General features: G+C 42.7%; 1 protein-coding gene across 2 annotated transcripts in view; it reads left to right on the forward strand.

Annotated features, from left to right (window-relative positions):
• The first annotated feature begins 4,359 nt into the window (after positions 1-4,359).
• PRDM10 (PR/SET domain 10) overlaps positions 4,360-15,839 on the forward strand; it is a 95,969-nt gene continuing 84,489 nt past the window's right edge. For both annotated transcript variants that reach the window (XM_059413835.1, XM_059413843.1), the window contains exon 1: positions 4,360-4,731. The gene's annotated coding sequence lies outside the window, so the exon portion shown is untranslated. The remainder of the gene's footprint in view (positions 4,732-15,839) is intronic.

The following is a 15,839-nucleotide window of genomic DNA, read 5'->3' on the forward strand; positions in this document are numbered from 1 at the left end:
TTGAGGCTTCTCAGACACCATCTTCTTCTGTTCTGTTTTGGTGGCCGTAACAATCTCTTTTGTTGTCTCTTCCTCCTTTCTCCATCTCTAAATTCAGCAGCTCCCAACCGCTTAATCCTGGACCCTCTTGGCTTCTCCATACACAATCTCTCCCTTACCTAAGCCTTATCAGATGAACTTATCTAATTAGACTTCATTTAATTTTATGTGTGTATTTTTTTTTTTAAAAGTAGGTACTATGCCCAACATGGGACTTGAATTCACAACCCCTAGATCAAGGGTCGCATGTTCCACCGACTAAGCCAGCCAAGCACTCCAACCATATGTATTTAAATACAATTCATAGTCTGAATTTGTATCATAGCCTGATAATTGTAATTGTAAAGCCTAATAATCCTGAAATTGTATCATAGCCCTGATCTCTCCTTGAATACTAACTGCCAGTATAGTATGTCTAATTGGATTTCTAAAATATATACTTCAAACTTAGCATGACCACAACAGAACACTTGATTTTCTAACCATTTCTCTCCCAGTCTTCCCAATTTCAGTGGAGTCATCAACATTCACTTGGTCACACGAGACTCAATTTTTCTTTCTTTCTTTTTTGTTTTTAAAGTCTCAATTTTTCAAGTCATTCTCCATCACTCTCCTGTCATCACTAGAAACTCCCACTCCTTTCCATTATCTTATCTATTTGCAAGTTCTGTGGTTTTACCTCCAAAACATATCTGGTATCCACACACTTCTCTCCATTTGCACTACTATTTTAGTCAAGATCACCGATTTCTTGCTTAGAATATATTGCAACAGACTCCTAACTCCTCGTCTCTTATTTCTCCCCTCTCACCCAACAAGATAAGCACCCTGGAGCAGCCAGGATCGTCTTAAAAAACAAAACCCATTATACTCCTGCTTAAAACGTCCAACCACTTTAAATCACACTTAAAATACAATAACAGCTCTAATACCATAATATTCCAAACCTTTTATGATCTGGTTGTATGATCTTATTATCTCTTTAAGTTTTCTTGTATCACTATACTCCTTGCCCTATAGTCCAGCAACTCAGGCTTTGTTATTGTTTTTAGTATGAAAAAAAAAAAGAAGATTCAGCACAAAAATCCTTGCCTTAATGAGCTTCCACTCTAAAAAAGGTAAGACTTCGTTCTTTTTTTATGACCAAGTAATATCCCTGTGTGTGTGTGTGTGTGTGTGTATCACATATTCTTTATCCCTTTAGATGGACATTTGGGCTCTTAACATAATTTTAGCTATTGTTGATAATGCTGCTATAAACATAGGTATGCAGGTATCCCTCCAAGTCAGTATTTTTGTACCCTTCGGGTAAATACTTAGTAGTGCAATTGCTGGGTCATAGGGCAGTTCTATTTCTAACTTTTTGAGGACCTGCCATACTGTTTCCACAGTGGCTGCACCAGTTTGCATTCCCACCAGCAGTGCAAGAGGGTTCTGCTTTTTCCACATCCTCACCAGTATCTGTTGTTTCCTGTGCTGTTAATTTTAATGGGTGCTTTTTTTTTTTTTTAAAATTATTCAAGTCTCAAGTCTCAGCTCAAATGTTAGTATCTTAGAAAAGACTTCTTTGGGGACGCCTGGGTGACTCAGTTGGTTAAGCCGCTGCCTTTGGCTCAGGTCATGATCTCGGGATCCTAAAATCGAGCCTCTTGGCAGGCTCCCTACTTAGTGGGAAGTCTGCTTCTCTCTCTCCCTCTGTTGCTCCCCCATGCTTGCGCTCTGTAGCTTGTGTTCTCTCTTTCTCAAATAAATATGACGGTAAAAAAAATGGGGGTGCCTGGGTGGCTCAGTTGGTTAAGCATCTGCCTTGAGCTCAGGTCATGATCCCAGGAGGGAGCCTACTTCTCCCTCTTCTCCGTGCCTGTGCTCTCTGTTGTCATCTCTGTCTCTTTTTCAAATAAATAAAAAAAAACTTCAACACTTTATTTAAGTTGCCAGCATTTCCCACACTTTGTATTTTCCTGCTTTACTTTTATTTATTTATTTTTTAAAGATTTTATTTATTTGAGGGGCACCTGGGTGGCTCAGTCAGTTAAGTGTCTGCCTTCAGCTCAGGTCATGATCCCAGGGTCCTGTGACAGAGCCTGCTTCTTCCTTTCCCCTTGGCTCCTCCCCTGCTTAGTCTCTCTCTCTCAAACAAACAAACAAATCTTCTAAAAAGTTTATTTATTTGAGTGAGAGCTTGTGAGTGTCAGAGGAGGAATAGTTGGAGCAGGAGGGAAGCAGGAGGGGGAAAAGCAAATTCCCTGCTGAGCAGAGACTGCCACGTGGGTTTGATCCCAGGACCCTTAACCGACTGAGTCACCCAGGTGCCCCTGCTTTACTTTCTTCATAGCATCTATCACCTGGAATTATCTTATTTTCTTCTGTTGCCTATGCTACATACAGTACATATTCAATAAATACCAGTATACCAAAGGAGTGAATTTTACTGAGTATAAATTTAAAAATAAAAATTTATATGAGGGGCACCCGGCAGGCTAAGTCAGTAGAGAGTACATCCTCTTGATCTCGGGGTCATGAGTTTGAGCCCAACATTGGGTATAGAGATAACTTTAAAAACAATAATAAAAAAAATATATGAAATGTATTAGTTGAGGCTCACTTAAGGCCTTCTGAATAAAAAAAAAAATCACTGGGGTGGTGTCCAACTGTAATATGTGTGCACTCTGAAGTTTCAGACCATTTCTCAGAGTCCATGAGGGTATCTTGTATTCTGCAGCCCAGCTAGCCCCATTTCTCATGTCAATTTCCTCTTCTGGTTTCCTTGACATTTCTGGTCTAGCTGACCTCATTTGGGACCATCCTAATCCATCAGAGAGCATGATATGTCAAATCTCAAAATGGGGAACGTTTTCTCTAGAGGTCAAAGGATGTAGGAGTGGACCTGCCCAGCCTTTGGCATTGTTTGTGCAAGCATGGGCCTAAAGGGGAATACTGGAATGACTTTCTTAACCAATATAGTCTTTCCTAAGGCAACTGACTTCCTTCAGTGAAGTTACTTACATGTGCCTCATCAGGTCCCCAATACATTGCCTTCTCAATTAAATTCAAGTGTTTATGGATCACCTAATTCTAAGTCCTGTGGCATCTCCCTCCCTGTGGAGGAACAAGACGTGGTCTAGTTATCAAATTGCTTACTACAAGGTAATCAACTGTCTTGAAGTTTTAAAAAACCCAATGTTCTCCTATTTCCACTTTGTTTCCAGTTTCTTTAAATAAACAAAACAGTGAGGAGGGCATTGTAGAAGGGATTTTACCAATTCCCCTTCCCACCCTTGGATGTTTTCCATTTTCAAGTCTTCTACTTAGTTGGGCTTTATTCCACTTTTTCTTGGTTAGCCAATTAGTTCAGCAGTTTTATCTCCTTTATCATCATTAACACTGCCTTTTAATTGCAAGGTGGGAGGTATTTTTACATGTAAATCTCACTTAATCTTCAAAACAATGTAGCAAGGTAGATGTCTTCGATGGAAAAAACAGCCCTGGGCCCTTGGCCCTGGGAAGGTGCAAAGGTTCAAGGTCCCTTCCAGATCTAGTTGCCATTCATTCCTATTCGGGGTGGCTATCTAGGGTTGGAGATCTTGCTCCAAAGCTTGGGTTCATTTCTGTGCACCTGACTACCCTTTGGGAAGGGAATTTTACGGGATGGTAGGATGTAGAAGTCTGAGGTTAAGAAATGAGTGCCTGAGTCACTGGTTAATCATTGTTGAATAATGCTTTGTGTTTCTGGAAAAACCTTTCCTTTTTCATAAAAGGAAAAGGGTCGAGGAGCGATGCCATGAGGCGCTCCAGGGTTTGGCAAGGACTAAGCACAGACACAGTCGTGGGGTCAGAGGTGGAGGCACCGTCAGCAGCAGGAGGAGGGCGCGGCGGGCTCTGGACACCCAGAAGCCAGAAGCCTGGAACCCGAGGCCCAGGAAGGCGCGTGCCGACCGGCCGAGGCCCGCGCTGCTTTCGGGTTGGCGCGTTAGCATCGGTTCAGCCGAGACTCCGCAGGCAGGTCAGCTCCAGGTGCAAATCTGTGAAGGCGCCAAGCCGGAGCACGCCCGTAAGCCGGCGGCGCGCTCGCCCCGCCACGTCCCTGGCTCGGCGTCTCAGGACACCGGGCCTCTCGAGTGTGGGGTATTGGCTCGGGCCCCATGAGCACTCCATCCCTGCTACCTGGGCCACCGAGGCCGGCCGTTAGCCCACCGCCGCTGCCACGGAACCCTCGGGCCAGGATTGACCCTGAATCCGAAGAGTCGGCCTTTCTGATTGGCTTAGAGTACAAACGTAGGCGAGCGCTGCCTGAGACCCGCTCTTTGATTGGGTTTTAAATGAACAAGAGAGCACGAAATAAAGAGGCCTTCAGTCATTGGGCCATTGTGTGAATCTCCTTTTGACTTTCTCTGCCGCCTGAATAAGCGTCTCAGGATCTTCGTCATGAGTCTTAAATCTGGGCCTGTCAGTTCGCCCCAGCGTTACTCGTCTCTAGGCAGGGCATGGGGTTTACAGAGTTCAACCAATCACATAACGTCGAGATCATGTTGCCAGGCAGATTATGCTAATAAGGCCCCGCCTTTTATACTGCTCCCACTCTGCGGCGGGAAGAACCACCTGGAGGTGGCGGGGGGGGTTTGATTTCCATCACCCCTAGGGAGAGAGGATCGGGGACCCGCTGATCTTCCAGCTCCCCTCACCCAACGTCGTGTAAGTACCTAAAGGATCAAGGGAACCGGATAAGCCAGCGTCCAGAGTACCCCATCGACTGGGAGGGTGTTTCGTCTTTGCTTAGTCCCACCCAAAATGGCGCCAAGCTCTTTCCGCGTCTCAGAGCCCGGCCGGGGCCAACCGACCGCGGACCCGGGTGGGGGGGGAAACTGATGGTGGTGGTGGGGGGGAGAAATCCCGGCGGCACCGCCCGATGGTACAGTCCAGCCGGGGCTGGGACAAGGCACCTTACTCGGGGTGGGGGGTCAAACCATCTGCACCTTCTAAGGGGAAAGGGGCAAAACCCCCTAAAGGAGCCCCTTCTGGCGCCGCGTTCAGCGATGGCTTCGGCGCCTCTTGGCCCCTGCCTTCCCCGCGCGCAGCCTCCCCCCTGCGACCCCCGAGTGGCTCGCACGCTCCGCCGGCCGCGCGCACCTCTCCTCCCCTGCCCGCGTTGGTTGGGCCGGGACGGCAGTTGGGCGCCCTGCGCGCTCCTGCCGCGGCGGTTGGGCCGGCGCTCGGGGTGCAGCGGGCGGTCTCCGCCGGCCGGGTACCCGGGGGGCGGCGCGGGGGGCGCGGCGCGGCCCGGGGCTCAGGGCCAGGCGGGCCCGCGCGATGGAGGGCTCCCTCGGATGGGGCGCCCTGCTTTGTCTCGTGAGGCCGCGCCACCCACCTGCCATTGATTGCCGGTTCCCCCAGTCCCATATTTACAAGTTGGCGTCGGCAGGACCCGGGGAGGCCCGGCTTGGAGGGGCGCGGGGATGGCACGTTTGGGTCAGTCTTGGTCAACAGCGGCCCGGGTGGGCAGGGCGGAGGCCGAGGCCAACCTGTGCTCGGTGTCGCGTGCAAAGGCGTGAGCCAGAGGCCCTTCGGGGCGGGTGGATAGTGTACAGGTTCCAGGCGATCCTCAGCTTTCGTTAAGCATTTTTTAGTCAGTAGCCAGGTGTTAGATACGCGACCAAGGGAAATGAACGCAGCGCTCTTGAAATTTGTGTGCGTGCGTGTTTGCCCTTGCTTGGCGGATTTGTTGGATTTCAGTCAAATTTCAATCGATGTTTGTGTATGCTTAACACCGGGAGGGCTGGTTTTGGTGCTGTCATTGAGGATTAAGTGTGCGATGAGTCCACCCTGTTCAGCCATGTGCCTAATTCTGCACCGTCATCTGTTCAAATCTTGTCCCACAAAGTTTTAACCTCAACAGTACTTACCTTCATTATTTTAAAACTAACAAAACACTCACGACTGTTTTGGGGCCTCGTTGCACGACCCGTTCCTTTGTTATCACTCTACCTTTTGGGATAAGCTCTTTGAAGGCCGGAAGGTATCCTGTTTTTGGTACTCTTCTACCCACTCCATCCCCAACACCATAATAGTTTCCCCGTTGATGAACCATTATTAACATGTTTCTCTAGAACTGAGAAAATTGCCTTTGTTGGGGGGGGGGCAACCCCACGTTTTAAAGCAGTGCTGATTGATTGTATGTTTAGAAATAACTTCTACATTACTTTTTTCATGAGTTGAGATAGGTTTACAAAAGGGGCCGTTTTAAAGTGAATAATTAGGGTTGCCTGGGTGGCTCAGTCTTAAGCCTCTGTCTGCCTTTGGCTCAGGTCATGATCCCAGGTGCTGGGATCCAGTCCCTCCTTGAGCTCCTTGCTCAGTGGGGAGCTTGCTTCTCCCTCTGGGCTCCCTCTTTGTGTGCTCTCTCTGTGACAAGTAAATAAATAAAATTTTTTTTAAAAAGTGAACAATTTGTAGTAGATGTACATTTTAAAATTTTGGACCAATTTGTGACTCCTCTTAACTGATTTATTCCTTGGCCATTCCACTCTTGCCTCTTTGTATTGCAAGGGTGCTTACCTGCTGTCTATTTTTCTAAATGAATCATTTTTAGTTTCCTAATGTTTTGCAGCACAGGTATCAGTGTGCACATCATATATTGTGCATGTGAACATAATCAAGTATGTATGATAGATAAGGCAAAGTTCATGTCTTCAAGGGCCCTGAATGCTTTTTGCTTAGAATGTAGTGGTATAAGAGATAGCCTATCAATCCAATTCAATCCTAAATTGATTTGTACTGCCTCAGTTCCCACTTGTCTAAATTTATTTTTTTCGTCCTAGTTTTAACAATACATGATCATTGTAGAAAACACAATAGGAACGGTATAAAATAAAAATTACCTAAAGTAAAATTACTAGAGATAATCCTTGCTGATATTTTAGTGTGATTCAGATCTTGTTGTGAATGTGTGTATCAAACATTTTTACAAACTTGGCATCATGATATTTGGTTTTTGTTTCTGGTTTTGTTCTTCATGTAGATGGGTACCCTCATGATTTCACTGATAATTGGGTACTGTCTGTACTTTCCCCCATTACTTGAGGGGGTGCATCATGAAATCCTCTGACCTGAAAGAATTACAACAGTTGACTCATTTTACTTTTAAAAAATGTGTCCTAATGGGATAGGTTTCTGAGTAACAAGCAGAATTGATCAGAACTGAAAAATATTGAGCTATAATTATAGTTTCCTTAATTTTACGTTTCAAGCACTAGTAAACACATCATGACTACATGCTTTCTTTTGGTAAAAGACAAACCATTAAACATGTTATTGCAGTGTTTGAATTGTTTAGTCAGAGTTTGTTTTAAATTTGAATGCTGATGTACTTTGACCTATTACCACCTACAATACATAATCTTCCTCCACCCCACCTCTTTCCCCAAAGAGCAACGACACACCCCTCCAGCAATTTGTACGTTTTTTACAATCAGAATTTATTGGTGATTGTTTAAATTTATCATAGGTATTTTAGCAGATTAGCAAATGAGAATTTGGTCTGGTGTCCAGAAAGAGCCAGTGAGCTAAGAAAAGTGAAGTGTTTGCTATAAGCAAATCTTTTGCAGAAGGGTCCCTCTAGAATTCTCCTGGAGTACTGTGTAGGGGGAGGAAGGGGAGAGGGGGAGTTGCTGACTTCATTGTTTTGGTCTTTCTCTGTTGAAGCCTTCTCCTTCTTCTGGCGTTAAACTGTTTACCTGATTTACTTGAATCACTGCTAAATCTGGTCTCTGCCCTTTTTTTTGTTCTCAAGGCTACCCTATTTCAAGATTTCTGTGGAACATTCTGGACTGGTGCCTTCCCATTTTATTTCCTCCAGTTTCTTCTGTGACATTGATACTTCACTGTCAGTACTGAAACATTATTTCCATTCCCTTTCCCAGATCCTTCAGTGGTTTACACATTATCTGTGTAGGTTTTAAATTTGTTCAAGTTGTGGGAAACATCTGGAAGTAGGTTTTGTTATGTTTTGTTTTTTGATAACTTTGAAATAGAAAATTCCTTGGCTGTCGTGGGGGGTGGGTTGGTGGAAGGTGGTGGGGAAAAATGGAGAGGCGGTGGGGAGATGATGGATAATCTCAAATCACAATTATAGCAAGGCTAGTTACAATGTGGAGAAAACAAACATTATAAAATCAATACTGTACAATATTTTAAGAACCCCAAGTAGATTGCTGAAAGGTCATTATCTGCTAAAATGGTCCGTTTTTGTTATTCATTTCCTAGTTGAACTCTTATTTCAATGTTAGAATATTGGAGCTACATGCTCCTTTCTTGACCCATGTCTTGCACTTTCCAGGTCTCACTCAATGGTTGCAATCCACAGCCTTTTTACTATTGTGATCTTTAGAAGAGCTATCCCTTCGATCTGTGCAGTCCAAAATAGTAGGCAGTAGCCACATGTGGCTATGGAGCACTTGAAATTTGGCCAGTGCTGTAGGTGTAAAATACTTTTATGCCAGATTTTGAGATTCAGTATGAAGAAACAATTGATAAAATGTTAACTATAAAGTCTATTTATTTAGTTTTTGAAAAAGATTTTACTTATTTGTCAGAGAGAAAGAGCAAGTGAGACAAGCCGGGAGAGCAGCAGGCCGGGGGAGAAGCAGGCTCCCTGCCAAGCTGGGAGCCAGATGTGGGACTTGATTCTAGGACCCTGGGATCGTGACCTGAGCTGAAGGCAGCTGCTTAACTGACTGAGCCACCCAGGCATCCCAGTTTATTTATTTTTAAGTGATCTCTATATCCAATGTTAGGCTCAAACTCCTAACCATGAGTTCAAGAGTCACATGCTCTTCCCACTGAGCCAGCCCGGTGCTCTTAAGATATGGATTATATGTTGAAATGATAATATGTTACATATACTAGGTTAAATAAATATGTTAATGCAATTTCACCTGTTTCAACTTTTAAAGAACAGAGGTACTGGAAGATTTAAAATTACATATGTAGCCTGCCTATGTGGCTTGTGTGATTTCTGTTGAACTTGCAGTCTTAGACTTAGTTTAATAGGAGTGGGGTTTCCAAGTAACAGTAAGTCCTCATACAATGTATTATCTTTTGGTTTCTATAGTTTCATTTAATAGATATGCTAATATGTAGGTGTGTCTGATTTTTTTCTTAGTGCTTATGATCTCACAGAAGCATTATTCTTTTGAAGAAAACCTTAAAGCCACTTCCAGATAATTGAGTTAACCGTTATTGAATTAATATACTCAATAATTTGAACTTAAAATAATAAAATGAAAATTTATTGAGCACATAATCCATTAAAAAAAGTTGAGCTAAGCATAATCAGCTGAATTTTCCCAAACTTGGTCTGCTGCTTACTCATTGATTTTTATAATGTATCATTTTTTCAAAGGTTTAAGGAATACTTCTGGGAGAAAGTTAAAACTGAGAAAATCAAGCTCACTTTTTCTTTTTCCCCCCTCCTATGATTTACGGAAAGGCCATGATAGTTTGATTCCAAGTGTGGAACACTTTGGACCAGCTCAGGGGACAACTGTACTTTTAAACACACAAGAGTCATAGCTTACAGATAAAATCATGTTCTTTTTATGTCTGTATTTGAAAACAAACATTTCCTTTTACTACCCTGTATGGAGGTTTGATATGTTGTTGCATTGGGCTCTGTGGGCAAAGGAACCTAGATTCATAGACTAGACTCAATCGACTCATCTTGGGCCTTCTACATAAAGTCTGTAAGCTTAGTTTTTCTTCCTTCCTTCCTTTCTTTTTTAAGATTTTTTTTTAAGATTTTATTTATATATTTGACAGAGAGAGATCACAAGTAGGCAAAGAGGCAGGCAGAGAGAGAGAGGAGGAAGCAGGCTCCCTGCTGAGTAGAGAGCCCGATGCGGGACTCGATCCCAGGACCCTGAGATCATGACCTGAGCTGAAGGCAGCGGCTTAACCCACTGAGCCACCCAGGCGCCCCCTTTTTTAAGATTTTATTTATTTGTTTGACAGCACACAAGCCACAAGCAAGGAGAGCAGGCAGAGGGAAAGGGAGAAGTAGACTCCCCGCTGAGCAAGGAGCCCAATGCAGGGCTTGATCCTGTCAGGACCCTAGGGTTATGACCTGAGCCAAAGGCAGATGCTTAACTGATTGAGCCACTCATGTGCCCCCCCCCCATTAAAGATTATATTTATATGGCAGAGAAAGAGTAGTTTCTTTATTAAATCATGTAACTAGTTTTTTGGCTTTTTTTTTTTTTAAGATTTATTTATATTTTAGGGAGCGAGTGAGACAGAGAGCCGGTGTACAGGGGCAGAGGGAGAGGGAGAGAGTCTCAAGAAGACTGCGCTGTGCTGAGGGCCGAGCCCAGAGCCCCAGCTGTGGCTGGGTCTCAAACCTTCTGCTGAAACCAAGAGTCAGCGCTCCATGGACTGTACCACCCAAGCACCTGTCGTTTAACTAATTCTTAATTATTATTATTTTTAAAAAGATTTTATTTATTTGACAGAGAGACAGTGGGGGAGGGAACACAAGAGGGAGTATGGGAGAGGGAGAAGCAGGCTTCCAGCCAAGCAGGGAGCCCGATGTGGGGCTCGATCCCAGGACCCTGGGATCATGACGCGAGCTGAAGGCAGTTTGCTTAACAGACTGAGCCACACAGGCACCCCGACTAGTTCTTAATTATTAATGGGGATAATAATAGTACCAGTCTCATAGTCTTGGTATGAAAATGCTTGTTATCAGTGACCACAATAATGTAGCTGTCTCAGGAACAAAGAGCATAGTGATCACTGACTCAGTTAACTACCGATTTTGGACCCTCTGCTTTAGCCAAACCAGTATTCCCACTGTCCCTGCAGTATTCTGGAGTTTTCCTTCATGTTTTCACACCTTCATTTCTCAAATGGAATGTTTGTGTCATCCTCCTGCCCCCCCAACCTCCTCTTCTAGTTCAGTCCAGCAAAATCCTGCGCATCTTTCTCCAGCAGTTGGTTGGTAAACTTTTTTTTCGGTAAAGAACCAGGGAGTAAATATTTGTGGTTTTGTGGGCCATATGGTCCCTGTTACAACTGATCCTTCACATCCATCATGAGAAGCATGGCTGTGTTCCAATTAAACTTTATTTATGGACCCTGAAGTGTGATGTACTGTAATTTTCATGTGTTATGAAATACTCTTTTTTTGGAGTCTTTTCAACTATTTTAAAATGTAAAAACCACTCTTAGCTCATAGGCTATACCCAAAACAGGCATTGAGCCACCCTTGGGCTGTGATCTGCCAGCCCCTGTATTAGAGCAGACTGAAAGCACATATTCTTCATGGCGGTGCCGTTGACCATTGTACTTGAAACTGCTCCCTTTTGTCTCTGAATGTTCTACAGGGCTTTTGTACTGTTTTGTAGTAATAGTAGCACTTATTGGGTACTTCATTCATATCATACAGCAATTATTTGTGCTTATTTCTTATTTCCTAAATATGTTGTAAATTTCTAGAAGTGATGGATACATTTTAGCCTCCTGTTATAGAAATGCAGTACAAGAATGTCTACTGGATTCTAAGATGTTTGGAGGCATAAAGGAGTGAAGGTAATTAATTTTAAGATATTCAAAGTGAGGGACGCCTGGGTGGCTCAGTTGGTTAAGCAGCTGCCTTCGGCTCAGGTCATGATCCCAGCGTCCTGGGATCGAGTCCCACATCGGGCTCCTTGCTCCGCAGGGAGCCTGCTTCTCCCTCTGACTCTGCCTTCCACTCTCTCTGCCTGTGCTCACTCTCACTCTCTCTCTCTTACAAATAAATAAATAAAAAATCTTAACTCTCTCTGTCAAAATAAATAAATAAAATTAAAAAAAAAAAGAAAATCAAAGTGATTTCTGAGGTTTTTCTTCCCTTTTCTTCAAAATTTTATTTTTTGTGTGCAAATCTCTTCTTACTTGAAGATTTTAAGGCTAGTCTGTTGGGGTTATTTTCAGTCTTACTACAAACCATGATTATGGGCAACCTTATTATCATGTCCTTCTGATGGTGGAATAGCTCTAACACCTTTAGCTAATTGTTGCTTTGTGTATTACTAAACTTTTCAGTGTGTTTTCTAAGGCATCTGTTTACATTTCATCCTTAATGTGTGGCATTGACAGAACACTATTGTAACTACAGATGAGAACAAGGAGACAATTTTAATGAGTGATATAAGAGTGGTGGGAACTAGGCTAGGAGCAAGATGTGTGGGGGTTCTCAATCTCAGGCAATGGTGTGTATATTAATTAGATTTCAGTCTCTTTCTCATTTATCCATCTTCTCTTGAAGTTGATGAATGAAATTATTCAGGATTTTAATTAAGTACTTCATACATTGATAAATGTAAGGACCTGCAGCCAGTCAGTGTTTAGGACATTTGTTTATGTGACGTGTAAGTTTTCTCAAGTACGTTAAAGCTGTTGAAGTAAGATATGACATAACTATAAAATGTTAATTCTAGAATTAAAACTAAATTATGGGGGGACACCTGGGTGGCTCCATTGCTTGAGTGTCCGACTCTTGGTTTAAGCTCAAGTCATGATCTCCTGATGGTGGGATCTAGCCCCACTTTGGGCTCTGTGCTCAGCACTGAGTCTGCTTCAAATTCTTTCTTCCTCTCCTTTCCCCTCTGCCCTTCCCTGCTCACTCACTCACTCTCTCTAAAATAAATAAATAAATAAAATCTTAAAAAAAAAATCTTAAATAAACAACAACAATCCCCCACCCCCTAAATTATGGAGAGCCTGACTGGCTTAGTTGGTGAAGCATGTCACTCTTGATCTTGGGGTTGTGAATATGAGCCCCAGGTTGGGGGTAGAGATTACTTAAAAATACACCCAAAACTGGGGTGCCTGGGTGGCTCAGTGGGTTGGAGCCTCTGCCTTTGGCTCGGGTCATGGTCTCAGGGTCCTGGGATCGGGACCCATGTTGGGGGGGCGGTCTCTGCTCAGCCGGAAGCCTGCTTCCCCTTCTCTCTCTGCCTGCTTCTCTGCCTACTTGTGATCTCTCTCTGTCAAAATAAATAAATAAAATTAAAAAAAAAAATACCCCAAACTAAACTAAATTATGTAGTATAAATTGTACTTTGAAGAACTTTGTTCCATTAAAAATTTTAAGAACGCTTACATTCATATTTATATATGAGTTATCCCAAAGTCTGGTGTCTCTTCAAAAAATGTATCTTTTGGGGCACCTGCGTGACTCAGTTGGTTGAGCGACTGCCTTCAGCTCAGGTCATGATCCTGGAGTCCAGTGATCGAGTCTCACATCAGGCTCCCAGCTCCAAGGGGTCTGCTTCTCCCTCTAACCTTCTCCCCTCTCATGCTCTCTCTCTCTCACTCATTCTCTCTCAAATAAATAAAATTTTTTAAAAATGTATCTTTTATTTGAGGGGTGCCTAGGCTTCTGACTTTTGGTTTCGGCTCAGGTCATGATCTCAGGGTGGTGAGATTGAGCTCTGCGTTGGGCTCTATACTCAGCTGGGAATGTGCTTGAAATTCTTTCTCCCTGTCCGTCTGCTTCTCCCCCTGCTTGTGCTCTCTCATTTCTTTTCCTTTTTTTTTTTTTTTTTAAGATTTTATTTATTTATTTGACAGACAGAGATCACAAGTAGGCAGAGAGGGAGGCATAGAGTGTGGGGGAAGCCGACTCCCTGCTGAGCAGAGAGCCCCATGCGGGGCTTGATCCCAGGACCCTGAGATCATCACCTGAGCTGAAAGCAGAGGCTTAATCCACTGAGCCACCCAGGTGCCCCATCATTAATTAAAAATTATATTCTTTTATACATCACTAAAAAATATATATCTTTTTGGGGCACCTGGTTGGCTCAGTCAATGGAACATGTGACTCTTGATCTCAGGGTTGTGGGTTTGAGCCCCATGTTGGGTGTAGAGATTACTTAAAAATAAAAAAAAAAATTAGAAATGGGCACCTGGGTGGCACAGTCATTAAGAGTCTGGCTTCAGCTCAGGTCATGATCCCAGGGTCCTGGAATCAAGCCCCCGCACTGGGCTCCCTGCTCAGTGGGGAGACTGCTTCTCCCTCTCCCACCCCCCCTGCTTGTGTTCTCTCTCTCACTGTGTCTCTCTGTCAAATGAATAAAAATAAAATGAATAAATATTTCTATCTTAAAAAAAAAGAAACAATCATATCTTTTTAGGATCCATGTTTTTTCACCATTTATAAATTATAGAACATATGGGACACCTAGCTGGCTCAGCTGGTAGAGTATGTAACCCTCTTGGAGTTGTGGATTTGAGTACCATATTGAGTGTAGAGATTGCTTAAAAACAATATCTTTGAAAAAAAAAAACTATCAGACATATTTTTAAGTCTAAGAGAGTATGTATAAAAAATATGTCTAAGAAAATATGTATAAAAAGACCTTTACAGAAAAACAATTCTAAGACTTTATTGAGTGACTCTAAGTGAAACCTAAATAAACGAAGACGATACACTGGTTCAAGGATTGGAAGATTTGATATTTGCAAGGTTTTAATTCTTTGGAAACAGACTTATAGATCTAATGTAATCCCAGCAAGTTTAAAAAAAATAGACAAGGCGATACTAAAGTTTTTGCTAATGCCCAAGAAAAGACAAGAGACTCTTGAAAAAGAAAAAATTAATTGGAAAAACATCCCTACTGGAGATCAAGAAGAGTGTCATAATTAAGACAGTATGTATTGGCACCAGGATAGACTAATTGATCAGTAGAACACCATGAGGAGTACAGAAATAGATTCACACGAATTCAGACACTTAATTTATGACCCAAGAGGCATGGCAGATGAAAGACAAAGCAATAAGGCCTTCAAAAGCTAATATAGGAGAATATTCATGACCTCAGCATAGGTCTTAGATACGAATCTTAAATAAGATGTTGCTTCCACTAATAGAATAATGGGCAGGAGTCTTCAACAGGCATTTTAGAAAAGGAGATAGCAAAATGTCTATTAAATATTTGCATTGTAGGGTGTTCAGCCTTGTTAATAATCAAAGAGATGCAAATTTCAACCACAGTGCCCTATTACTGATACCTAAATTACAGTTGGCAATACCGAATCCTATGCTCTTGAGCAACAGGAACATTCATATCTGGCGGATAGGAATATAACTTGTATGACTACTTTGGAAGGCAGTTTGGAATTATCTAGAAAGTCAAAGATATGCAGACTCTGAAGCCCTGCAATTCCCCTGCTAGAGAAATGCATATACATGAGATAAGCAGAAAAGATATTTGAAGTAATTAATTTTCCTGATATGAGTTGACTCAGTTAATGTTTGAGGGCTGCTATGTTCTGTTCTGTACACCCAGGTAGCTTTTGTTTTGTTACAACAGTGAACTAATGTTATTTATATTTTCCCTCTCTGCTGACAATTTTATTTTATTTTATTTTTAAAAGATTTTATTTATTTATTTGACAGACAGAGATCACAAGTAGGCAGAGAGGCAGGCAGAGAGAGAGGGAGGAAGCGGGGCTCGATCCCAGGACCCCGGGATCATGACCTGAGTTGAAGTCAGAGGCTTAACCCACTGAGCAACCCAAGCGCCCCTTTACTGACAATTTTAATACAAATCTTTCATCCAGTCTGTTCTTCAGTTCCTAAAACAATGCTGGCAATAGAATAGGCGTTTAATAAATATTATTGTGTTTTAAAAAGATTTCATTTTTATAATGGGCACTCTTCACTATGCTTTGTAGTTACCTCAGCTAATCTGGCTATAGACTAATATGCCTATTTAAATCTCTCTGTGGGTTTGGTAAATCATAACCACCCCGGATTCCTTTGG

This window comes from Mustela nigripes, chromosome 1 (genome assembly GCF_022355385.1).
Source record: "Mustela nigripes isolate SB6536 chromosome 1, MUSNIG.SB6536, whole genome shotgun sequence".
NCBI classification, from domain to species: domain Eukaryota; kingdom Metazoa; phylum Chordata; class Mammalia; order Carnivora; family Mustelidae; genus Mustela; species Mustela nigripes.